Source organism: Phyllostomus discolor, chromosome 1 (assembly GCF_004126475.2).
Source record: "Phyllostomus discolor isolate MPI-MPIP mPhyDis1 chromosome 1, mPhyDis1.pri.v3, whole genome shotgun sequence".
Classification (NCBI taxonomy): domain Eukaryota; kingdom Metazoa; phylum Chordata; class Mammalia; order Chiroptera; family Phyllostomidae; genus Phyllostomus; species Phyllostomus discolor.
In genome coordinates, this window is record NC_040903.2 from 169,591,070 (window position 1) to 169,617,198 (window position 26,129).

A 26,129-nucleotide genomic window follows, 5' to 3' on the forward strand; every position below is an offset into this window, starting at 1 on the left:
TATTTGACCAAGAATGTGATTCTAAAAGCAGCTCCTCTAACTTAAGTACAATTTTGCTCCAAATGGCATAAAATGGATATAAACGTGCACTTATTTAAAGGACTTGAGTGGATTGAAAAGTGTGCTCTAGCACATAAAAATACCACCACCCCGCTATCACAAATCCTATCAGTATAAATTTGCCCTAAAATAGTATCCCAACTCCAATAACTTTTTTCAATAACTATTACTTAAATATTTCATTAAAAGTTTTTTTCCTTAATTTCCATTGAGTTTAAAAATTTGGAGTTGGTGTGAGAGTCCTGGCTGGGGTGGGGAGATGCTTAGGAATAATTTATAAAGAAATAGAAGTAATGTTTTTTCTTTGATAAATTTCCCTATAGCGTTAAATTATTTGAAACCATTCTCCTAGGCACCTGGCAGGGAAACAAAACAAAACATCAGAATAAAAAGTGGCTGTGTTACCAGAAAGGGGCCTGGTCCAGAGTGGGTGTGCGCTGGGCCAGCTGTAGTGTGTGTGTTCTTGATTTAGTGTAGGAAAGATTTCACAACATGAGCCCAGGTGACTAGGAGGGTATGTTTATTAAAGCTGGGTCAGTGAAACAAGGACAGGCCTAGCACAGAAGCAACAGGAGAGAGCCTAGGCTGGGCTGCCTTAGCTCTCTGGGAAGTCAGAGAAGAGGGGGCTTTGGGACAGGTTCAGGGGGTTAGCCTGGGACAGGCTGCAGCTGCCCACTGCCTTAGAGTTTAGGAGTCTTGTGCCTGTGAAGGCAAAAATGGGGGGAAAAGAGGGGAAAGGGAATGGTATGGGCTGCTCCCCGGAGGGAGAGTGTACGCTGGGTCCTTTGTTTTGAGGCTTTTATCCCTTTCTCCCTGCAGGCCAGAAGTTTAGGGAAGCCCTCAGGCAAGGTTTTAATAGAATATTCAGCAGTTCTCCAAGTGTGCCCTTTTAGGGCCAGGTCTCCAACTGACTGGTCAATGACAGAGCAGGGGTCGTTGGTCATTGTGGTTGGTTCTGGTGTCCACCTGGTTTTGCTGCTTTTCTGGGCCTGGAGCTGAAATACTGTTGAAGCCTAGATGTTATCTCCAGGGAGGTGACCTTCTCTATCCGGCTGAAAATTGCTTGGCCACTGAGTTCAGCTTTCTGTCTCAGTTTCCCTATTCCACTTGTCAAGGAATTTTCCTAGCTTCTACTATCCTGTCTCAGTTGAATGGATAAATAAAGAAAAGAGGGAAAAGAAAAGTCTAGTCACTTTTCTACAAATGTGACTTACATTTTTTTGAAGTCCATTACCATTGGTTTAAAATCACAAAAGAAATATGCACTCCTTGTTATAGAATAAAACATACAAATTTAGAGTTTGTAAAATAAAAAGTGAAAGTGTACCTGCATACACTTTCTCCCTCAATATTTTAAATGAGAGAATCCAAGAGGAGGCTCCCAGTTTAGTGAGTTCCGAGTGAGGTATGTTAGACACATTCAGATGGAGCTAACAGAGGTTCCCTGGTGTCTCTGGGAGAGACCGGTTGAACCTCTGGGGAGATGTCAGGTCTGATATTGTCTGTGCCTTTGGCAGTTTTCCTCTTGTCCTCTTGTTGCTTTTGATGCCAAATGACTCCTTCCTAAATTTGTCTCCCTCCTTATCTCTCTGTTGGCAAGGCTGGGAGGAAACAGGTTTCTTCTGTATCTTTGGTGGGAGTATAAATAGGTAAAAGCTCTCTGGAAAGCAATTTGACACCTTCGAGCAACATTACAGCATTGTGCAGTCTCTTTTCCAACCATTCTGCCTTTGGGAATTTATCCAAGGATATAGATGCACAATGCAAATTAACATATGTTTACAAAGCATCATTGGCTAGCAAAAGATTGGAAACAACCCAAATGTTTATCATTAGTGGAACTGGTTAAATATATTAGGAGACAACATGAAATAGTATTTTTTTAATTTTGAAGAGGATTTAAAAGAGAATGAGGAATTACTCTCTGAACAGATATGGAAAGATTTTTGTGATGACTGATAAGTTAAAATTGAAAGAGCAAAGTACAGATGTTCCGGCGGCACAAATACTAAGAATGGAATAATACAGAAAAGATTAGCATGGCGTCTGAGCAAGGATGACAAGCAAACTTGTGAGGCATTCCACATTTAAATAAAAACAGACATACAGAATAGTATGTCTATCAAACTATAGAACATATGTGAAGCAATAGTATGTCTATCAAGAACAGTATGTAGATCAAGCTATCTTTTGTGTGAGAAAATAAGGATGGAGAAATAATAGATTAGTATTTATGTTTACATGAACACATCTTGGAAAAGACACAAAGAAACTCAAGCACAAATAGTATTTGTTAGATGTAGGAGCAAGGGCAGGAGCAAGACAGTATGCTTGGATGTGTTTTATATGCTGGATTTTTGAACCCTTGTAAATATATTATTCAGAAACACTTAAAATATTGTTATTAAGCAGAATATATTTGTTATATATGGCAGAATAATACAGAGGATTTAGAGGGGTCTTGTAAACAAAGATTTTGAATGCAGGAGGAGGGCTTCTCAGAGTGGCGGCATATGAATTGCCTGATCTAAATGATGAAGTTAGAAAGTGAGGAGTTAGCCTAAAATCTTCTGGCTGTTAGGATCTGCGTAAGTGAAAGCCCAGGGATTTGAGAGCTTATTGAGTTGACTGGAAATGCTTCTCCCTGGGATACTTTCTCAAACTCATTGAGGAAATAATGATCTGAGATTCCACTTTGGTGTCTTTGGGACTGTAGCAAAATGAATTTGGTTTCTCAGTCTTCACTTACTGTAAAATGTAATTTACCGTGCATTGAATATACTACTGATTCCTTGGTCAGGCATGTCAGTTTTCATCTTTTGTTCATCTTTGAGAAGAGTCACCATGTAAATGTGAAGTTACCTGTGCTGGGAAAATTGAATCCTAATCCATTTTAGGACTGGACTTATCAGAAAATTCAAATGATTAGCACTGGCTGGTGTGGCTCTGTGGACTGAACGCTGGCCTGTGAACCGAAAGGTCACTGGTTTGATTCCCAGACAGGGCACATTCTAGGGCACATTCCTAGTTGGGGGTATGCAAAAGGCAGCTGAGCGATGTTTCTCTCCCTCTCTTTTTCCTTCTTTTCTCCTCTATCTAAAAAAATAAATGAAATCTTTTTTTAAAGAAAATTCAGATGATTCAATCTGATTTTTCACCTCTTTAACCTTAGTCAGAAATAGGTCTATTGCATCTGAAGATTCAAGTTTATGAAATTATTTAAGTATTGAACTTGTCATAGTGTGTGCCTTAGTTACATTTCTTATCTTTACATCTTGTTATCCTTTGATTTCCATTTTGATTTACATCTCGTTATCCTTTCCCTTAAACAGCAGGAAAGCAGCTGAATGTTACATGATTTCTGTTGACAGGTAAAGAAAAGTCAACTTGGTTTTTGCTCAATAATTCTAAAATGAGTCATTTTAGAACCTTAAAAAATCACATTAATCCTGTTGCTTTGAAAAGAGTGCTCTTTAGGGAAGTGGAATCAATTATGTTAAAATCAATCTCTCTTTCTGTCACACACATGCATGCACACCCTCCCCCCCCACATCTATGCAAAGAACAAAAAGCTTTGAAGGAAATATTAAAAATGTTTACATTGATGGCATTCAGATGGTAGGGCAATGGGTGATTTTTCTTTTCCTTTAACTTTTTCTATACTTCCCAAGTTCTATTTAATGAGACGAACTACTTTTATAATAAAAACAGAAAAGTGAAACAATCAAAGCACGTGTTTAAAGGCAGAGTTTGGTGAGCCAAGCTCCAGCATGCAACTCTCCTCTCTTCGTTTATCCCCTAGGAAGCCCTGAGTGGGCCTGCGGCCGCTGTCCCTTGTCTCAATCTGAGACCTGTGGTCACCTGTTCTGAAGCCTTCACACTGTTGGACCCGGAAAGAGAAATGGATGCCTGATATTCCTTTTAGTTAGTTAACCCAGATGCACCTGGGCCCTCTATAGTTCCTGCCATCACTCCAAGATCCTCTTCAGGCTAGACTTAGCACTTGGCCCTCTCCCTCAGTCACCCTCCTCCAAAACAAAGAAGCAGATCCAAACCTATAAGCAATCTTGGATAATAGAGAGTTCACTGACTTTTCTTTGGGGAAGTCAGGCGAGCTCCTCATAAGACATAGTAAAATTTCTCCCCAAATATCCGTACATGCTTTTTTCAAAGTCCCTCCCCCAGCAGCTGCTTCATTCCCTTTTTGTCCAATTGCCTCCTGGGAACTCTCATGCCGACATTGTTCCTTTCTTCCTTAGCTGGCATGTGCCACCCAGGAAAAGAAGGTCAGTTGTCAGCCAAATTTGAACCACCTCATCTTCTTCAGGCGTGTCTCCAAGACCCGTAGTTCAACTGAATTAAGTTTAACAGCTCCTGGAAGCTGGAAAAAACTTATGTTCTGTTTTATACCCTAAGCAACATAGACATGAAAACTAGTATGGGGTTTGTGCAAAACATGGCTATCAGGATGAATTCTTTACTCAATGCCCTGTGAGGCAGAACCACTCTTAGGTGCCAAACTAGGGCAGCTTGGAGACTGGGTCGGATGTGAGGTTGCTCAGTGTGTGGGTTCAGCGGGACCACCAAGCCAGGTAGGCTCGAAGCCTTCTGTCCCAGAAGGTGGCAGGCCGGGGTGTAGAGTGTCATTGGCCCAAAGACAAGAGGACAGATGGAGCCCACAAACCATATGTCTAAATATCATAAAATTATAAATGAAGCTAAAAATAAATAAAATATGTTCTGTCCTCCTACCTTGACAAAAATACCTGCAGTACAACCTGGAAGGTTTAAATTTAGAACTCTTGGACTCCTCAGAGTTCCTTGTCAGAATGTGGCAGCACCGAGAGAGCCAGCCCATGCCTGGACCCTCCTTTCCGTTGCCTTTCTCTTCCCCCTCTCAGTAGGGACCCCTTGTATGTCCATACGACTTCCCCAGCTCTCACATCCAAGTTCTTTCCCTGCTGCATCAATGCCCACCCTGAAGGCTGTGGTGCACACATCGGCCTTAGAACGGCTGACCTGTAAAACGGACTGGAAGCAAGCTTGGGGATGTTTGGGCAGAGGATCCTGAGGTCCTATGTATTGTCCCCAAAAAAGGGACAAAGCCATGTTGTTCACTCCTAACTCATATCTTTGAAGGTCCTCCCCTAGATGACTTGGGGAAGTATAAGGTCAATGTCACTGTTTATTAGCTGCCAGCACTGCTAGGAGGCAGGTGGGTGGGTTCCATGTCTGCTGAAGGGTATTATGCCAACTCAGTCTCCTCTGCTGAACACGGTGCTGGGGGACCCCAGTGGGCCATGGTCTACCTCTTACCCTTTAGTGCCCTTTGGCAAGCTTCTGACAAGAAGCAAAGTGCCCCTCTGTTCCTCCCAGCTTTCTGCCCTATCAGGGATGAGGACCAAGGGGGAAGATCTTTCAAGGCAGAGCATATTAGCAGGCAATTTTAGTTTCCCTCATTAGGTCACAAAGAACCGTCCCTGGTACCTAGGCTGGGAGGCAGAGGTGGAGTGCGAGGAGAGGAGTTAAACATAAGGACTGGAGAAGGGCCACCACACGTGTTGTCTCTGTATCTAGGGTTCAGGTGTGGTCACAGCTGTTGGGAGGCGGGAGGACCAACTGTAACACCCCAAAGCCTTCCGACCCTTGTCAGGTGGTGTGGGCCCAGCTAAAAGCAGACAGGGCTGTTCTGGAGGTCCTAAGTTCAGAACTTCAAAGTATGTGGTGGGGGCACCCAGAAGCTGAGCACAGGCCCTGGGGCTAGATGTTCCCCTGCAGCCTGTTTCCTTCCCCTGACTCAGGCTGGGAGGGAGATTGCACCAGCTTCTTCTCATCCCCCATCTCGGCTGCTAGGGTCTGAAAGTCTCTGCCTTGAAGACTGCTAGTTCCATGTGATCTCAGCCAGTAATGACATAAGGACTGGACATGAAAACTCCAGAGAGGGCCTCCCCTCAAGGCCTGCCTTGCAGAAGAAAATGTTCTGGGGTAGGGCAGTTGGTGAGAAGTTAAGGAGAGTCCATAACACCCGACCTTTCTTTGAAGTATACAAGAATATTCCTCTCATCCCCATCAAAAAACATACTTAGAAGTAAGTTTGCTGTCTTGGTTTTGAGCTAAATGTCATTAACTTGATACTTATTCCTCCACTTGCATTTTCATTTCAAAAATAAAGTCACTGGGAAATGCCACTGGAGTTTGGAAAGAGATATGACTAACTCCTGAATATTATGGGTTGAACAAAACAGAGGCCAGGCTTGCCATGGGCTCTCATAATACCATCCTTAGGAAGCCATGGTTCACTCCATCACTCACACTGTGAAACGCCAGCAGTGGTCCCAATTAGTGAGAGACAAAACCTTGTAGGGCTAGAGAAGGGGTAAGGGAGGGAATACGTGGCATGCCATTGATAGTAACAGGAAGTAATAATGAGGAGAAGCCTTGAAGAAGTTATTCTAGGGCCTTTTTACTAGAGTCTAACCTCCAAGATCTACTTTGCTTTTATGTGTGCCTAACATGATTCATGGGAGAAGATCCCCTTGAAAACCAGCTATCCTAAGAAATAATATGCATGTTATGAAGCATCTTTCTGAGATGACCTCAAACTTGAATTCTGTGACATCACAGAAAGTCACAAAGCACAAGTCAGCCCTTAGCTTGGATTTTACAAAAAGGTAAATTGACATCATGAAGGATTACCAGATACAATAAAGGACACTTTTACTTTTATTTGCTCAATCTGGCAACCATGGGTGCCCAAATCGCCAATTTTCTCTGATTTCTTAAAAAATAAAAGTTCCTTAATGTGTGGGACATCTGAGGTCTTAGAAAAATGTCACATGGGGCTACACATAAAATGAAAAGGGCCCTGGCTAGTGTGGCTTGGTTGGTTGGAGCACCATCCCATAAACCAAAAGGTCATGGGTTCGATTCCTGATCAGACCACATGCCTGGGTGCCGGGGTCAATCCCATCTTGGTGTGTATAGGAGGCAACCGATCAATGTTTTTCACAGGTGATTAAAAAAAAAGAAAAGGAAAAGGAAAACTCCCATGGAAAACTAGAGTGTCTCTTCCAGTAGACGTTTTCCATTGGGCAGATTTTGGCGTCTTCCTTCATAGTCATGTATATCTATGTAAGAATACCTGCTTTGACTACAAATCAAAAAAGGAAAGTTCTTAAAATCCATAGGCAATACGACTCACTCAATGAGCACCTACTATCTGCTAAGCATTGTAAGTGTTTTATGTGGGTCATTTTGTTTCACCTTTACCATACACATCCTTGAAGACAACTATTTTTTTATCTTAAATGTAAAGAGGAATCTGAAACTTGGAGATATTAAAAAAGTTGTCCTGCGTCACATATATGGTAAGAGGAAGAGCCAGGATGATGGTGATGATGATGATGGTGGTGGTGGTGGTGATGATAATGATGAAGACAGCTAACATTTATCAAGAATACATTATGTGCCAGCCAATGTGCAGAGTGAGCTATACTCACAAACTCATAGGATTATCACAGCCATCTTTTCCGATTGGTATTCTCATTAACTCCATTTTAAAGAGGAGGAAGCTCATTCACTGTTGGTCTGCTGACTACAAAACACTGACTCTACTGTCAGCCAGTGCTGCTTTTGATCTTGCCTCTCCGCCTACTGGGTCCTGACATCCCATTTCCGCTCCTCCTATTGTGGGTTGCTGAACACATTTGCAGACCCGGCCACTTCCTAAAATGTTAACCCTTAGACCTGGCTTATTGATTCTCGGAAGGTGATGAAGGGTAAACTCTTGGCAGACAAATGTCTAGTCAACCAGACTCCCTACCTTAAATCTGGCAAATTCTGTGTTTTTGGCCTTGAAACTACACTTCTTACAAATTTCATGCAAATTACTCTCAGAAGCTGACACATAGCCAGAAAAACTTTCTCAATCTTACCTCCAGGAAGCACTTGGTTTTTGCTGACCTCAATCTCAGAGAAACTTCCAGCCCGTCACATAGACAAGTCTGGCCTCATACCAACATGACAAATCTGGTTTCTGTGCCATGGTGCCGATGTCACAGATCCTATCTGGGGGATGTGCTTGCCCCATTGCCTCAGAAGCAAGGTCAAGGTTAGAGAGAAAAATGGGGAATGAGCAAGAAGCTTCCATCCCCACCACCCACTTTCTCTTTAGACTATGCAATGTAATTTTCCCCCAGAAAAGGGAATAAAATTTCAAACATATCCTCTTGACTTCCCCTGGAAAGACATTTCTTTTACCTCATTCTTGTCTCTATCTTCAAAAGATGGTTCTCCTTTGCCTGGACTATCCTACACCCTCTCTCCCGCTGCTTCCTGAGTGGACACATTGGAAGGTAGTGGAGAGGAGGATGAGCATAATAGTTAGAGAATGCAGGCTCCAGACCCAGGCTGCCTATATTTTTGCATGAAAACTTTGGCATTTAGTCTTTTCTCCGCCTCAACTTCCTCATTTGTAAGATGGGGATGACAGTAGCCTCTGTTTTTAGAGGGCTGACAATTAGGTGAACTAATGCATCTAACACATACAGCAGCTGGTCAATAAGCATTAGCTGTTGTCATCCAATGGGCTTTAACTCCCTGGGAGCAGGAACTCCGTTTTTAAAAATCACATTTATCTCTAGTACCCATCACAGTGTCTGGCACATAATAAGCAGCCCTAAAATACCTGGTCAATGTTAACAGAATATGTGGGAAGGACCTTGAATGCCAAGAGTCCTTGCTGTGATCCTCCTGGAAGGACAATCTGTCCCTGCTGGGAGTCTGGGTGACAAGGGGAGCCCTGCCACCATGGTCACATGTGATCCCTGGAGCCAGGGGGCTGGAGGGCTGTTTACCAGAGTAACATGTGCACAATCAGTGGCGGGGGTCGGGGGGGGGTGGGGGTGGGAAAGAAGGCTTCACATAATATAAGGAAGAGAAGTCATTTTATGTGGGCTCCTGTGGCATTATTATTTTGACATTCATTTATTTTATATGAGTTCTCTGGTGACTGCACGTAAATAGATATGGCCAAGTTGGATTTTCTGACCCTTGTGGTAAAGACTAAACTTGCATAAACCCTCATGGGCATCTTTTGGGGAGTAGAGCTACTTTGTGGAGTTTTTTGGCAAGAACCCTAGACAAGAAATTCTTTTATTGTTCCAAGCTGTGGCATGGACTGTGGTTTTGGAGCTAGAAAAGGAGAATCCAATGGAATATTACATAGCAAATTAACTAGTCATTTTACTTAGTAAACACTCTGCCTCAAACAAGAGTTATTATTGTAGCTTCTGCTGGCTTAAGATAGTGAAGGTCTAAAAAGCCAGCATAATTGAGACCTCAACCTTGTAAGGTTGTCAGATCGCCCAGACATTTGGATATTATTCTACCACTATTGTGTAATTATTTGTATTTTAGATTGTGCTTCTTTCTAACTCTTGGCCATTATTATTTTTGCTTATACTTTGAAGCCTTTATCAATTACAGATGAGCCAATTAAAGCAGAAACCCTTGGTGTGAGGCTGTAAAGCACAGTTACACTGTATTTGACCCCCTGAAAGGCTCTGGGGCCAAAAAGGGGAATTAATCAGTATAGACTTACTGCTGGAGTCTGTTAAAGAGTGTGTCGTCAGAACTCATCAATGCCGCTACAAACGAGTGGCTCTCTTCTGATCTGCTCACTCATCTTATCTTCCTGAAATCATCCTGGCAATCTGTTTCTGCAGCTAGTGTTGGAGACACCAACGCTGGGTATCAGGATTTTCCAGATTGCTTTCAAAATTCCAAATGCCAGACCATCAGAATTTTAAAAATTATTTTTGATTTGCCAAGTACCACCACATCAGAACATGTAGACTCAGGGATGCCAGTTTAAGACATTTTTGTGTGTGTTTTTTTGCCTTGTTGTTTCCTGCGGGTTTAATGGTGGAGGCAGGAGACCCATTCCCTAGACTAGCTCGGGCCAGTCCTCATTCTCCAGTGATATTCTCAGGGGTCTGTCTCTCCCCCTTGTCTTCTACTTCATCTGATTCCCCATGTTTAAAGGGAGTGGCCAAACCCTCCAGGGCAAGAAGGGGAAGAGTAGTTAGAACACCACATCCATGTTAAGAAGGCCCTACCTATTTTTTCCCCTCAAAATAGGAGAATTGAGTTTCTTCTTCAACTAGAATGAAAAATGAAACATCTTAAGTGGACTTCTTGAAGAGGCTCCAGAGTGGGGGTATGGAGGGAGAGCATCATCATCTGCCCCACCACACTTTGGAGATAACCTTCTTCCATTACTATGGCAACAGTTACAAGTGGGGATCTGTGAACTGAAAGACCAGGGGTTACTGGGGGATGCAAAGGCATCTCCAAGTCAACTTGTCTAAACTGACTCATGCTGTCACCTCCCCAATTCGTTCTTCTTCCAGTGTCCCCTGCCTCCATGAATGCACCTCCATACATCCCAGGGCTCAAGGGAGGAAACTAACCTAGTTGAGCACCTCCTTCTCCCTCACCCTGCAGATCCAACCACTCACACGCCGCAATAGCTCTCACACCTGCCTCCTCCTCTCCATCTCCATTGCCCCATGCTGGTCTAAGCTTCTGTCTCCTCTCCTGACTTACAGCAATGGTTGTCACTCTACCCTGCACCTGCTCAGACCTCTCTAGTGTCTAATCCTGCCACAGCCAGTGGTATCATTTCATAGCATAAGATGATCGTGGTTCCTTTCTTTTGCCACTTGCAACCTTGTAAGGGGTTTCTTACTCTGGCCCATGCAGTGCTGAGCCATCTGGTCCACATCACTCTTTCTCCATCAGGTGTCATTCCCTTCCATTATCCCTCCAGTCCAGCCATTATGGTCAACTTTCAGTTCTGCCAACACTCTGCACTCCCTTCTGAGGCAGGGCTTTCCTGCAAGCCACATGGCTCCTCCTGCTCCCTGCTATTGCCCATCAACCTCCTGTCCTTGGCTCCAGCTCCTGTTGCTTTCCTGGGGAAGTTGCCCCTAAACTCCCAATTTGCTAAGAATCCTCCTCTCACATGTTCCATGTATCTTTTCCTTGGTACACACACTGCCTTGGGATTTCACATGCACTGGCTGTTTGATTAACATCTCCCTGGCTGGATCACCCATTGGTGCTCTGGAACCAGTTTATGCACAAACATGAACTCAGGACAAGGAAAGTGGGACTCAGAACCGTGCTCTGTGTTACTGGTCAAATATACTGCAATAAATATACTGGTAAATATACTGATTCCTTTTCATTTGAAACCCTAAAACTTCCTCTAATGAGCTTTATTTAGAATAAATAAAATTTCCTCTAATTTTACCTTTTCATTAAATAGTTTACAATGTCTCCCAATTTGTAGCCACAATGAAAAATGAAAATACCTGGGAGGCACTAATGGGAACTTATTATTTTAAGGATAAAGATAAACCTCAAAAACTTAAAGAAGTCTGCTTCTTTAAAGAAAGACACATAAGAAAGGGCTTTGGACCATTTTCCATCTCAACCTCTAATCCTTACTGAACAACCAAGGCTTATGTGCTGGGCTCTCTTGGGCCAATGGGTGCTGGGCCCAAGGGTGGGCCCCTTGTTCCTCTGGCAGGTCTCTGGCCCCAGGTTCTGTGTGTAAGGTCTACCATGTCAAAATACAACAAAGGAATTTTTAGTAGAAGATCCTTTCAGCCAAAGGACTACAAAGGCTTCAGATTAATTCTGGAAACATTTCCTCTTTGCATATTTAGAGGGAAAGTGATCTTTTAAGTTGAGATCCTAAAGGATTATTATTTTATATTACGTTTGCTATTGCTTTATAGTGATATAAAGTAATAAACCCAAATTTTTCTCTATGAGTGGAAAGTAGGATGGTGTTATTTTAATGTCTCTTAAACTGTTTTGAGACTCAAAGCATTTCTGCCTCAGCTCCAGCAGGGATTTGAGGGTCAAGAGTCCTAGGAGAGCTGCCCATTCCTCTGTCTCGCATGTTCCTATTCTTAGAAACAAATGTCACGCCCAATATAGTCACAAGAGGTTACAAACTGTTGGCCTACAGGCCTGATTAGTCATTTAGATGTATTTTTCTTGGCTAGATGGATGTTTAAATTTGTTTTTTACCATTTGATGTTAAGTGTATTTGAATACTTTTTGGCAGATAATGTCTGCTTCTGCTAAAATACTTGTCATCTGTCTGGCTCCTAAGAATAGTAAATTGGAGACCCCCAGAAGGCCATGCTTTATGGAGGGGAAATGGACTATGTGGAGACCTCTCAAGTGTGGGGCATTGAATTAATGGGTCTTGGATCAAATGAATGTATGGATGAAAATTACAGGTCACAGGCATAGGGTCCCCAGCTGAGACACCAGAGCTTTCTTTCCATGCACACACAGAGGAAAGAGGGAAGGCTGTGTGAGGACACAGCAAGAGGATGGCAGATGTGTAAGCGGAAGAGAGAGGCCTTGCCAGAGTCCAACCTTGCTGGCACCTAGATCTTGGACTTTGGCTTCCAGAACTATGAGGACAAATATCTGTTGTTTCAGCCTCCCAGTCTGTGGTGTTTTGTTATGGCATCCAGAGCAGACTAATACTACTTTTCCCTACCCTGGTGTCTCCAAGTTGTTTTATAGAAAGATTTCTCTGGCTAGAAAGCCTCATCGAAGGTCGTCTTTTGGTCCAAGCAATGGAAATCTGGTTAGAATTGTAGAGATGTTTCAAAAAAGAAAGAAAGAATGAATGAATTAGCACAAGTGGCACACTGGGATGTAACTGGTTCTTTTCATGTTTAAACATTTTATATAATAAATTTCCTCCAGATCTTAATAACTGTTTTCTCCAATGTCTTGAAGAACCAATGTCAGAGAATTAGTGCAGATTGAATTATTTCTGAAGGTAAATCTCCACAAGCAAACAAACAAACAAACAAACAAAAAAGCAAAACTGTTTATTCCTGGGGTGAAGAGGGATTGGAGGCATGTCCACTTGGGAGCCTAAACTGAAAACAGAAGACCCACTGGAAAGAGAAAATAGGAGGAGACACCCTCTCCTCATTTTGGTAATGTGAGGTCCACAGTCCTTACTTCTCTCACCTTAGAGAGGACAGGGTCTCTCAGGTGGAAGGGGCTGCTCCCTTTGGTGTGAAATTCTGTGTTAATAGTTTGATGACAAATCCTTACATCCAGAAATCTGTTCTCCTAACAGCCAGAATAACCTTCTATAAGTCAAATCACTTGCCTCAAGTGCTCTCATCACACCTAGAATGAAATCTGTGTTTCTTGTGGCCAGGAGGCCAACAGATCAGGGTCCTGACCACCACCCCAGACTAATCTTTTACCACCATGCCTGCCTTACATTCTGCTCTAGTTGTACTGGTTTCTTTCTGCTCTTTGAACAAACAGAACTCACCCCAGAGCCTTTGTGAATCCTCTTCCCTCTGCCAGGAATGCTCTTCTTCCAGACCTTTGCTTGTTTTGATCCCCCAAGGGTCTGCAAAATGTCACTTTCTCACAGAGGTCTTCCCTGACCACCCAATCTAAACCAGCTACCCTATCTCCTGCATAGCACATGTGTATAGATTCATGATTCATGTGATTCCTTGCTCATTGTGGGTGTCTCCTGTTAGACTAAGGTCTGTGAGGGTAAGGGCCTTGTCTAGGCCAGCCTCGGGCATATAGTGGAAGTTCAATGTATACATGTTGAGTGACTGGATGAGCAGGTAAGCTTGCCAAGGACAAAGTGGACATGGGGTAGGTGAGGATGTGAATGATGCAACTGTATGTCTTTTTTTCCTCCAAGAATGACTTATGCTCCATTCTGTCTATCCATGGTCCCTCAAAGCATCAGAATAAATTGTCCTCCATACACAAGGTGAGAACAAGCCATTGAGATGACTTTTAGGACCAGGCCCCTTCCTCCCACACTGCCTCTTTCTAGAGGCAGGCTCCAGTTATCACGTGATGCTCCTAATAGTCACACTTAATATTTCTGAACTTGCGTGAAGGACGAGCTCAGAAATGTCAAGCATCCACATCTAGTTTCCTGAATCATACCTATCTTAGAGCATCTCTTAAGGTGGCCTGCTAGGGACAGTCACCCAGAGGCCTGGAGCCCCTGCAGCCTCCTGCTCTCTCCATGGGCCCCATAACAAATCTCACTTCCTTTATCCTCACTGCTTGACCCAGGAGGAGGCAAAAGTCAATATCCAGAGACCCCTGGAAAGGGAGAGTAGACCGTGGAAGTTCTGGACACAAGGGCATTGGTGGACCCAAGAGTCTGAAAACAATGCTACCACATGATCTTTCCAGAGCTTTCTCATTGAAAAATTCAGAACAAACTTCCCTTCCCAAGTCAAGAAATGATCAACACTCATCCCTTCCAGTAGGACATCCCCACATTCCTAGTTCTAGGATAAATTATAATACTATTAGAAGCAGTGGCTTCAGGGCAATTGTTGAGCTAAGTAAGTGCTTCCTGCAAGTTGTCTCATTTAATTTTCATTCTGCTTTAGAGATACACATCGTCATCTCCCACTGTACACATGAGGAGAACGAGGCTGAGGGCTGTGAAGTCATTTTCTACAATTCACATGGTCAGGGCTATAATGTAGGTACTAACCACTATGTTGTTTGGCCAATTTAAACCAATTTGGCCAATTTAAACCAGTTACCTACTACATAAAAATAGCCTTTAGGGGGACATACAGAGGGCCCATAGACATATAAAAGGATGTTCAACATTATTAGCCATCGGAGAGATGCAAATTAAAACCACAATGAGATAGCACTTCACACTGATCAGAACGGCCATTGTAACCAAATTAACAAACAACTAGTGCTGGAGAGGTTGTGGAGAAAAGGTTAACCTGGTACACTGTTGGTGGGAATGCAGATTTGTGCAGCCACTGTGGAAAATAGTATGGAATTTCCTCAAAAAACTAAAAATGGAACTGCCTTCAGATCTAGTGATTCTACTGCTGGGATTATACCCTAAGAATCCTGAAACACCAATTCAAAAGAACCCATGCACTCCAATGTTCATAGCAGCATTATTTATGATAGCCAGGTGCTAGAAACAGCCTAAGTGCCCATTAGTAAATGAGTGGATAAAAAAAAAAACATGGTATATTTACACAATGAAACACTATGCAACAGAAAGAAAGGAGATCCTACCTTTTGCGACAGCATGGATGGAACTAGAGAATATTATGCTAAGTGAAATAAGCCAGGTGGTGAAAGACAAATACAATATGATTGCACCTATAAGAGGAACCTAATGAACAAAACAAACAAGCAAAATAGAACCAGGGCCTGGAAACAAGAAACAGACTGACAGTAACCAGAGGCGAGTGGGGAGCAGGTAATGGGGGAAAGAAGAGGAAGTGTCTAGTCTAGGAACAGGTATAAATGACCCATGGGCATGGACAACAGGGCGGGGATTGACTGTGGGAGTGAGGGGAGGGGTTGGGAGGGACAGGAGAGAAGAACAGGGGAAAATTGGGTCAACTATAATACAACAATTTAAAAAACAACTTTTAAGGGGAAAATACAATAAAAATAATTAAAAAAACAAAAGAGTTTTAGTGAGGCATAATTCACATATCACAGAATTCACCCACTGTAAGTGTGCAACTCAGTGAGTTCAGTGAACTTACGGAGTTATGCTGCCATCACCACAATCCAGTTTTGGAACAAACGCTTCCATGCCCCAAAGTGTTTCTTCGTGCCCATTCGCAGTCAATCCCCACTCCTACCCTCAGCATGAGGCATCTGTGGGTCTATTTTCTGTCTCTGTAAAGGAAATCATCACGCCTTATCTTTCATTTTATGAAAAGCTGCATTTGCGTGGTGAAGACTGTTAAGTCAGTTCTCGACATTCAGTTCAGAGGTGGGCTTCGGATGAACACAAGAAGGAAGGCGCTGTGCCCCCACTTCCTAGGGGTCCTGGAGGGAGAGGTTTTGTTTGTTTGTTAACAATTCCAGGCTTCTGAGGACATACACTTGAAGTTGCCAGGCTGGAGGTGGAGAATCAGGGTGGGGAGATCATACATATTGATTTTTTTATTCTTTTGCCTCTAACTTAAAGCATAAAAACAATTTATCTTGATTTATGAGCTCCAGTCCAAATAGTCTCAGCAATGCCTCCATTTTACATAAAATACAGAGTAAAATGAAGCCCTACAACTCTAAGCAAAAAAATGTAATCCAACCAAAAGGGCCAACCTAAAGTTGCATCAGCCTGTTCCTACCAGCAAAAAAGCTCCTCCCTGCAAGGGCAAGTGAGGGAGACAAAAGCAAAAGAGCCACTTCATTCCCTTCCCTAAATACCACCCATTAGGGCCATGAACACTTGCAATATTCCCCTCTGCTCTAGATCCAGGTCTCTTTAAGGATTGTGTTCTCCTGCCTCCGGATCTTCCATTGCCTCTGAGATGCCTTTCTCTGAGGCAAGGCCCAAGGTACTCCCCAGGGTGGAGACAAGGGTGGGAGCTGAACCTTCCTCTGAATCCTCCAGTATCCCTGTACGTCTGAATGAAATTCCTATTCCACCTAGTGGGAGAACAAAAACACCCACTGCATGACCAGGCTGCCTATTCCCGCCCTTCTCATACCTGCTTCTCCTCTTACTAGGGGCAATTAATTGTCTGCCCAAGTGGAGAGGAGGCACCCAAGGCAACCTGATGCTCTCCCTCCTCACAGATCGCTCTCAGGGGCCCTCTTTTCTTTGCCCAAGCAGACCGAAAGACAAGCTAGTTTTAAGTTTTATACACAAGTTTCCCTGATGCAAGAGTTGGGAGGGAGGCTGACTGCTGAATAGAAGTCTAACAACAGCAACAGTAATAGCTAACGTTGCCCTGGCTGATGCTGCTCAGTCGGTTGGAGCATTGTCCCGTATCCAAAAGATTGCAGGTTGAATTCCAGGTCAGGGCACCTGCCTTGGTTGTGGGTTTGATCTCTGGTCTGGGCACATATGGGAGGCAAACAGTCAATGTTTCTCTCTCTCCCTCCCTCCCCCCCTCTCTCTAATAGCAATGGGAAAAAATGTCTTTGGGTGAGGATAAAAATTTTTTTCTTTAACTAATAGCTAACATTTATTAAACACATACTATGTGGCATGCTCTGTGTGTTTCACCTATTTTTTCCCTCATACAATTCTCAGAATAACCATAGGATCAGTAGTATCATTAGCCTCATTTTACAAAAAAACTATTAGTATTATTAGTACAGATATTATTAGCTTAGATATTATATAGATATATTATATATCTATATAATATATAATAATCTATATAATATACAAAATATATTATATAATCTATATAATATATAATCAATATAATTATCTATAAATATATACCTATCTATATTATATATAGATGTTATCATTATTAAATGATTAGTAGCACAAATATTTTATTATTGTATTGTTAGCACAGAAATTATTAAAGTGTAGAAATTATTAGTAAAGAAAGTAGTATCAGTACTATTAAGTGCAGAAATTATAATCATATTACAGAAATTGGCACAAAAATAGTATCATACTAGTATAATACAGAAAAGACTTCAGTACCATTAATATGGTACAAAAATGATCAATTATTATAATAGGTATTATTATTATTATAAAGATGATATCCATACTCTTATTCTAGTATAGAAATTATTAGCCTTGGCTGGAGTGGCTCAGTGGACTGAGTGCCAGCATGCAAAGCCAGGGCTTGCTGGTTCTATTCCCAGTCAGGGCACATGTCTGGGTTGTGGGCCAGGTCAGGTGCCTAGTGGGGGGCATGCCAGAAGCAACCACACATTAATGTGTCCCTCCCTCTCTTTCTCCTACCTTCCCCCTCTCTCTAAAAAATAAATAAAATCTTAAAAAAATTATTATTACAGCAAATAGTATCAGTACTATTATTACTGGTCCCATTTTCCAGAAAACTGAGTCTTAGAGAGGTTAAGCAGTTACTTAAGGTTACAGAGTTAGCAGTGGAGCTAGCCAGATTCATTCAGCTGTTAGCCATTAAGTAGTACTCATTCTCTGCACCCGCAGTGGCCCCACAGGGCAGGGGATGAGTGTGGGGAGGAAAGCACAGGGGGATGTGAGCTGGAACAATGAGAACATCACAGTGACAGAATGAGAAGGAACTGAGGTATTTTCTGGTGACTTAGGTCCAACAGAAAAATGGAATTAACCTAGGAAGTATTCCCACATCCTGTGGTCTGAAGAAAGAAACCATTTTAAAAGTTAGAAGTTGGAACAATACTGCATTTAAGCTAAGCTCAAGCAACAGGTATTTGTTGAGTCTAGATTTTACACTAGGCTATTTATTTTGTTTTTGACAGTGATGTTGAATTATATTACCTTTATGGTTACTTTATTCTTGGGTTTTGCTCAATGAATAAGCCCAACTCTCAGTCCCAGAGGTCAAGGAGAATGGACAGAGCACAGGCTGGGATTTGCTTTGGGCACAGTTCCTGGGGCAGGGGTCACACTGGAGAGGAGGGGCCCTTTCCAAGTGAGGCTGTGGGGGAGCCCAGAGCTGGACTGGAAGAACTGGACTGGATGAACTTGGATCCGCAGTGGTACATGTGCATCTTCCAGTAGAGACCACTGGAGTTCCCACTGAGAAAAGCTGACCAAGAGTTCAGCTGCAAGTATGACTAGGGGCATGACTGCACTCAGAGTGTTAATGGAAACTTACACAGCAGTTCCCAAACTCAACACAGCTGCACCACCTCTTCAGAGCAGAGGAGAGACAGCTATAGGAAATGTTTGGGCCCTCTCCCACTCAGGGGAATAAGTCACCTTCCTCCACCAGAGGAGTGAAATGTTCTGTCTGTATCTCTCCTAGGTCCACACCTCTGGGTGGAATCTTCTGCAGCCCTAGATGGAGTGGGTAGGAGACGAAGGCGGGGGAGACAGAAGGGGACTGGGACAAAGTCAGGGCAGAGGGGCGGGGGCGGAGCAGGGCGGGGACAGTGCTTCCAGTAGAGGGGCTGGTGATCCAAACTTGCCCTTGGAGCCAGCTTTGCCGCTCCTCCCTGGGGCTGGAGATTATTCCGGAGAGACCAGGGCTCCTGAGTGGAAGGGGGACTGGGATCCATGAGATCGGAGAGGTAATGTTGGAAGTTTGGGGCAGAGGGGGTAGCATTTGTTTTGGCAAAGAGATTTCAGAATTCTTTGGGAACGGAAAAGACTTGCTGGAGCTCCGTGGGTCTGAGAAGGAGTTTCCGGTGGTTTGTGAGGTTGTTTCAGTCAGAGTTCATGTTCCTACCCTGGGGGCTGGTTTCCAGACCAAGCAAAAGACTCAAAGAAACAATGTTTGAGCTGGTCCCCTTCCCTGCTCTTTCTCTGCTCCTGCCTGCTGTGGAGTAGCCCGAGGGGGCCTCCGGGCATCTGGGGTGAGAAGACAGAGGGAGCCCTTCCTGGAGTTGCCATGGGCCTTTCTGGACTTTCCTCTGTTGGCTTTAAAATCAGTCTTCAAGCCATTGAGAAAGGTCTTCCCTGAGCCCTTTGCAGAGAGGAAAATCAATGAAAAAGTAAAGAGTGAGAAAAATGACTTAAATGGTGATAACCATGCTACCTCAGGTGAGGGAGGGTGAGGCCAGGTGCAGGTCAAGAGACAGCAACCGGAAAGAGTGTCACAGTTTTGTCACACTCACAGCCCCCTGGGGAGAACCAGCAGCCAAGCAGGGCCACTGAGGGGAAGCACCCTGGTCAGTCAGGCTGCCAGGGGGAAAGGGGAACTGTGGGCAAGAACCTTGTTGTGGTTTCTGTGGGAAGGAGCAGGGGAGGCAGGGTAGGAAGGCTTCGAATTGACTCATGTGAATAATTTCAGGGACCTCGGGGCTGCCCCTGGTTGTCTGGTACCTGGCCCTGGGGAGGCTAGAGTGGGTCTCTAGCAGCCCCGAGTGTGAGAGACCAGAAGGGGAGCAGGTGGGGTGTGGACTTGACTGGCTGCTCTGGAAAGCAGAACTGCCTGGCCTCTTGCCAGGGCCTCCAGATTTTGTTGAGATGGCATGTTAAAACAAACAAACAAACAAACAAACAAAACTATATTATACCTTGTGAACATAGGAATGAATACTTCATTTTCATATTTTAAAGGACATAACCTGGGAACCTATAAAATTCTCCCCACTTAAGCTTACATTTGCAGAGTTCAAAGCCATTATCTCCTGTTCCTTATTTGCATGCAAGAGTTCTTTTTTCAGTCTTTGGTAGATGGTTGTCTCTGTTCTTCAGGAAAGGGGCTGGAAACCTATTTGCTTGGAAGCCACAGCTTCCTCCCATCATCCTTAGGGAAAGGAGGGGTGCAGGTCAAGCTATGAGGCTCTGGTCAGTAGAATAATGGCTCTCCCAAAGATGTCCACATCCTGACCCCTGAACTTGTGAATGCTACCTTACGTGGTCAAAGGGAATTAAGGTTGCAGATGTATTTAAGATTGCTAATCTGTGGTTTTTGAGATGGGGCCAATCTACTTAGAGGAAGAGGGAGGCGGAGAGAGCCATGCCCTGTGAAAAGGGCTTGACCTGCTGCTTCTGGCTTTGAGGAGGGAGGGAGTGGCCACACGCCGAAAAATAAGGGCAGCCTCTAGGGGCCAGAGAAGACAAGCAAATGGAGCTGTTTCTAGAGCCTCCAAAGGATGCAGAGGGCTGGATGACGGCCCAGTGAGACCTATATCAGACGTCTGACATACAGAACTGTAAGAGAATCAATTTGTGCTGCTTTAAGCAACCCCATTTATGCTATTTTTTTAAATGGCAACAGCAGAAGTAGTAGAGAGGCTGAGAGGGGTTTAACTGTCCTTGAGTGACAGATTTCCCCCACTGAGATGCACTCTCCTGTACCTCTTGCTACTAATTATATTTAATACCAAAGATTTGTTTTTAAACAGAAATGATTGTCTAAGGGACATTCAGTAGTTTGCAGAATCTCTGGGGGGTGGGCATAGACCAGGCTTTGGAACACAGCCAACAACAATGCCCAACTGTGCTATGGAGCTGCTTTTCTAAAACATTTTTAAACATCTATTTATTGACTTTGAAAATAGCAGGAACAGGAAAAACAGCAATAATGTGTGCTTTATATGACAGTCACCACTGGGAGCCTCCAGGGCTCAGTCCTGCTGAGGACCATCTGGGAAAGGGTACAAGCTTCCCAGTGGTCGTGTCGGAGGATGGGGAGACTGGAGCTTGTTTCTGTCACCTCCTTTACCCCATGAATTGATGGTCGACCCTGAGGGAGTCAAGTGCCTTAGAGTGCAGGCTGTATCTTTGCACGAGTATTTTTTTAAAAAGATTTTATTTATTTATTTTTAGAGAGAGAGGAAGGGAGAGAGAAAGAGAGAGAGAAACATCAGTGTGTGGTTGCTTCTCCTGCACCCCCTACTGGGGACCTGGCCTGCAACCCAGGCATGTGCCCTGACTGGGAATCGAACCAGCACCCCTTTGCTTTGCAGTCCCCTGCTCAATCCTCTGAGCCACACCAACAAGAGCTAGCACCAGTATTAGCAGACTCCTTTCTGCCAGAGAAAGCCCTCCAACAGGGAAGCAGAGAGATCTCATCACTTGAGGTGTAAATTGTTCAGTGCGGCAGAACCTGTGACCCACAGCTGTGAGCAAACTCCAACATGGGTTGAGGGGATATGGCTTAGGTCATCAACAGCATCTGCTGCAACCCTTCCGAAGAGTGACTGCTAACATGTTGCCACCACTTTCCATCTCTCTCCATACACCCACATACACAGCAAACACACAGCATTTATCGTGCACAGGGCACTGCTCATCTCTCAAGCCCTTGAGTCTCCATAATGACCTACCGGGTGTGTTTCAAATAGCTGTGATGCTTGGATATTGAAATTATTCCAAAGTGTGTTGGAACAGTTCAATTTTAAAATCTCATTACACCAAAAAGTAAAAAATAAAAATGAAATGAAATATCATTACACCAGAAATAACATCTTTTATGATTATTTGAACTTATGGTGAAAATTTTAGGTGTCAACTTTAAAATGTACATGGGTTTATTTTACTTAGCATAATGTTATCCAGACACATCCATGCTGTCTGTCACAAAGGGTAGAGTTTTCGTCTTTTTTTATAGCTGAGCAGTATTCCGCAGTGTAAATGACCAACGTGAAATAAACCAGTCAGAGAAAGATAAATACCACGTGACTTCACTCCTATGTGGAATCTAATGAGCAAACTGAACTAACAAGCAAAATAGATACAGACTCTCATATAGGGAGAACAGGATGACAGCTAAGGCAGGGAGGTGAGGGGGTGGAGGGATTGAGCAAAAAGGAAACAGGACTCGTGGACCTGGACAACAGGGTGGTGATTGCTGAGGGGAGAGGGTGTAAGGGGACTAAATGGTAATGGAAAAAATACAATAAAATAAATTTAAAAATAAAATAAAAAATTAAAATGTATATGGAGGTGGATAGTTTTGCAAAACTCTTTCTGTGGGTAAGCAGCTAAAGTTTGTAAACTACCGCTCTAAGCTTTTGCAGGTGAGTCTTCTTGGGTGCTGTGCTCAGGGTCACTGAAGGGGTTGGTGGGGACAGGGTGGGCAGGCTGGAGGAGTGTGTGGTGAAGCAGCTAGAGGAGCTCCCATCAAGTCATTGTCCTGAAAGAATCCTGTGAAATAACTTAAAGGAAAATCAAAACAAGAGACTGTAAATAGAAAGTGAGTTCAGCTCACTGAAGGTCCAGATGGGTGAGCACTGGGTCACCAGGCTGTGCTCCCAGCCTCCTGATTTGCCCCTCCCTCAGATGCCATCCCAACCTGTCATCTCCCCTTTTATATCAACTTGATTTTTGGATGGTTGTCTCCTCCTTAATGTCAAACTCTAGGTGCTAAACTTATTCTATGATCTATATAGCAATGTGAAAAGAAAAGACTCTTTCTATGTACCAGGAACGCATGAAAGATGCAAATGTTTTTTTTTTCTCCTAGGGAACCAAACAAACGTTGTAGCAGCAGCTTCATAGTGTGTTGAGGACACAAAATGAGCTGGGATGTGGTTCTAAGGCTGTGCTGCCAGACTAGTACAAGGTAAGGCCACAAACAGTGGGGACAGGAAGCCTACCGTATGTGGAAAAGACATGCCTCGCATGCCATTTATCCAAACTGATTTTCACACCCACTCAAATTTATGAGCTGTGACCCCACCTTTCACCTTTCACCTTTCAGAAATCCACATTCTCTAACTTACAGAGATGAGCAGGTTGGTTCTGTGGTCTCTCTTGAATCTATTCTCTCCCAGGGTGAAAAAAAAAAAGCTTAGAAATGTTGCAAAAGTGCCTCTTAAGTGTGGTACAATGTTCACATCAGTTCACTTATTTGGCTATTTTTTTCTTACAAATGTCCATGCTAATAGTTGGCATGGTAGAAAAAACCTTAATGATAACTTCTCTTGCTCTGATTCCTTTCTCACACCTGGTAACAGAGGGACAAGAGCTTGAGCTTTGAAGCCAGATGGGCATGAGGTTATGACATCATTAGTTATTAGTTGTGAAGCTCAGCTAGTGCAGAGTCGGGGTACTGTCCTGTCTCTACAGGCCTGCTGTGACGAATCAAAACAGCCACGTGTGCAGAGAGCACAAAGCACTGGTCGACAACAAGTGGTGGCCAATATGATCCTTGTGATCTATAATGTGGTTTCTGTATAGACTGGCTGCAGGCAAAAATCTTATGCAAAAGACTGACACAAATCTTTTGGCTGTTTTTTCTTCAGTTGCAAAATCAAAAATTGATATTCTGGTTTTAAACCACTACTGGTAGGTTTGGCTACTGAAATCATGTAATCAGTTTGATTAACTCTGTAGATAATAAAACATTTACAAACACCATTTCATTTAATTCTCATGAAAACCTATGAGTCAACAAAAACAAATAGTGTTATCCTTTTTCTCACTTAGGGAAGTGAAAATTAAGATTAAGGGATATTAAATAACTCTCACTTTTGTTCTCAATTTTCCTCTCTAGGAATGCCCTTAATCCCTCTGCTAAGTACTAAAATGGCACACCTTCATCAGGGCCCATTGTAAACTTTCCTCTACTCTTTTCAGAGGAAAGAAACTCATTCTTTCAAAACCTTCTATAGCACTTGAATTGTGAACCATATAATTTAGCACTTTATTACTCTTTCATTTCTTTCCAGTAGTGTATGTGTGTGCCTATAAAACATATAAAACATATAAATGTACTTTAACTCTGCCCAGCAAGACAAGAAACCTCTCAAACCTAGGCATCATGCAGCTTAAACAGATTTTGGGTCTTCCTACCCTTCCTCCTGTCCCCTTCACAGCCCCAGCCCAGGACCGGACTCAGAGCAAGTGCCTGGTCTAGACTTGATTGAGTCACAGAAAGTTTATCTGAAATGATAGCCTAGGAAGTCCATTGCAGGATAAAAATGGAGAATCACTCCTTAGGGACTATCATCTAGGAAGCAGAACAAAGCATTCCTGGGACCTAGGAATGCAAAAGGCAGGAAGTGCACCATTTATATGCAGCTACTGACACCGATTCTGGCAATCCCCATCGTGCCCCTGTAAGTTGGTATGACCAGGACATGGCTTTTTAAAAAAGGTTCATTTAATCTTTATTGTGTTTTTTCCATTACCATTTATACCTTACCCTTTTCCATTACCCTTATACCCCCCTTTCAAACGGGTCATGCCTTTAGTCACAATATCCCCCAGTCATGCCCCTGTGGTCCTGTGTAGGTGGGGACATCCTTCTGTGGCTTTATGACACTCTGTTCTCCCTTCTGCAGTGGTGAGAATTAATTCATTGTCTAAACAATTAAACAAATCTTAAGTGAAGGAAGCTAAATATCAACTGATATTTTTGGAGGAGCTCTTAAATTAGGACAGCTGGGTTTAATGGAAAAATAAATGTTTCACACTGAGTATCAATTGCATATCGTTGCATACTAAATGCCAGCCTAGACAGAATTTTCTCTTTTATCACACTGTATGATTTATTATATAATCAAATAGATATTCCTTATCAATTACAAATGGCAAGGTATTACTGGGGTTCTTTTATAACTCCAAGTTCCAGATATTTCCCAGTGATTCCAGTAACCAGGATTCCTACCTCCTAGACTATTGTTTCTCACACAATGAAGAAGACCAGCTCCTGATGACTGTCAAGTTCTGGTGTGGTCATGACTGCCAGGTGAATACGTCTCAGGCTTTGAGGTGCATAGGAATCAATCAGAAATCTGGTTAAAAGGCAGGTTCTGTTTCATGGATCTAGTGTGGGACCCATGAATCTGCATTCTAATGCAGAACTAGTGCTGGTATGCTTGATCTATAGACTGCTTCAGGTAACAATGTTTTAGAATTGGGGCTCAGTGGATCGACAGGTGTCTGGAAGTTTGGCCAAAGATTTTTTTTTAAGATTTCATGTATTTATTTTTAGAGAGGGAAAGGGAGGAAGAGAGAGAGGGAGAGAAACATCCATGTGTGGTTGCCTCTCACATGCCCCATACCGGGGCCCTAGCCAGCAACCTAGGCATGTGCCCTGACTGGGAATCGAACTGCGACCTTTTGGTTCGTGGTCCAGTGCTCAATCCACTGAGCCACAACAGCCAGGAGGCCAAAGTTTCTTGTGTGGAAGCAGATGTGGTCCTCATCACTGGAGGTCAGAGGCCTTTTTTAAAAAATATTTTTTGTTGATTATGCTATTACGGTTGTCTCAATTTTATCCCCTTTGCCTTCCTCCACCTGGTACCCCCTTCCCTCCAGCAGTCCACTCCTTCCAGTTCATGTCCAGGGGTCATGCATGTAAGTTCTTTGGCTTCTCCGTTTCCTATACTTCCCTTAACATCTCCCTGTCTATTTTGTACCTACCAGTTTGTGCTTCTTAATCCTTGCACCTTTTCCCCCATTTTCCCCTCTCTGCTCTCAGCTGGATAACCCTCCAGATGCTCTCCATATCTATGATTCTGTTCCTGTTCTGCTTGTTTGCTTAGTTTGTTTTTTAGATTCAGTTTTTGATAGTTGTGAACTTGTTGCCATTTTAATGTTCATAGTTTTGATCTTCTTTTTCTTATTTAGTTCCCTTTAACATTTC

The 26,129-nt window shown here is 43.2% G+C and overlaps 1 pseudogene; it reads left to right on the forward strand.

Moving 5' to 3' along the window:
• The first annotated feature begins 2,050 nt into the window (after positions 1-2,050).
• LOC114493600 lies at positions 2,051-2,151 on the forward strand (annotated as a pseudogene).
• The last annotated feature ends 23,978 nt before the right edge of the window (positions 2,152-26,129 follow it).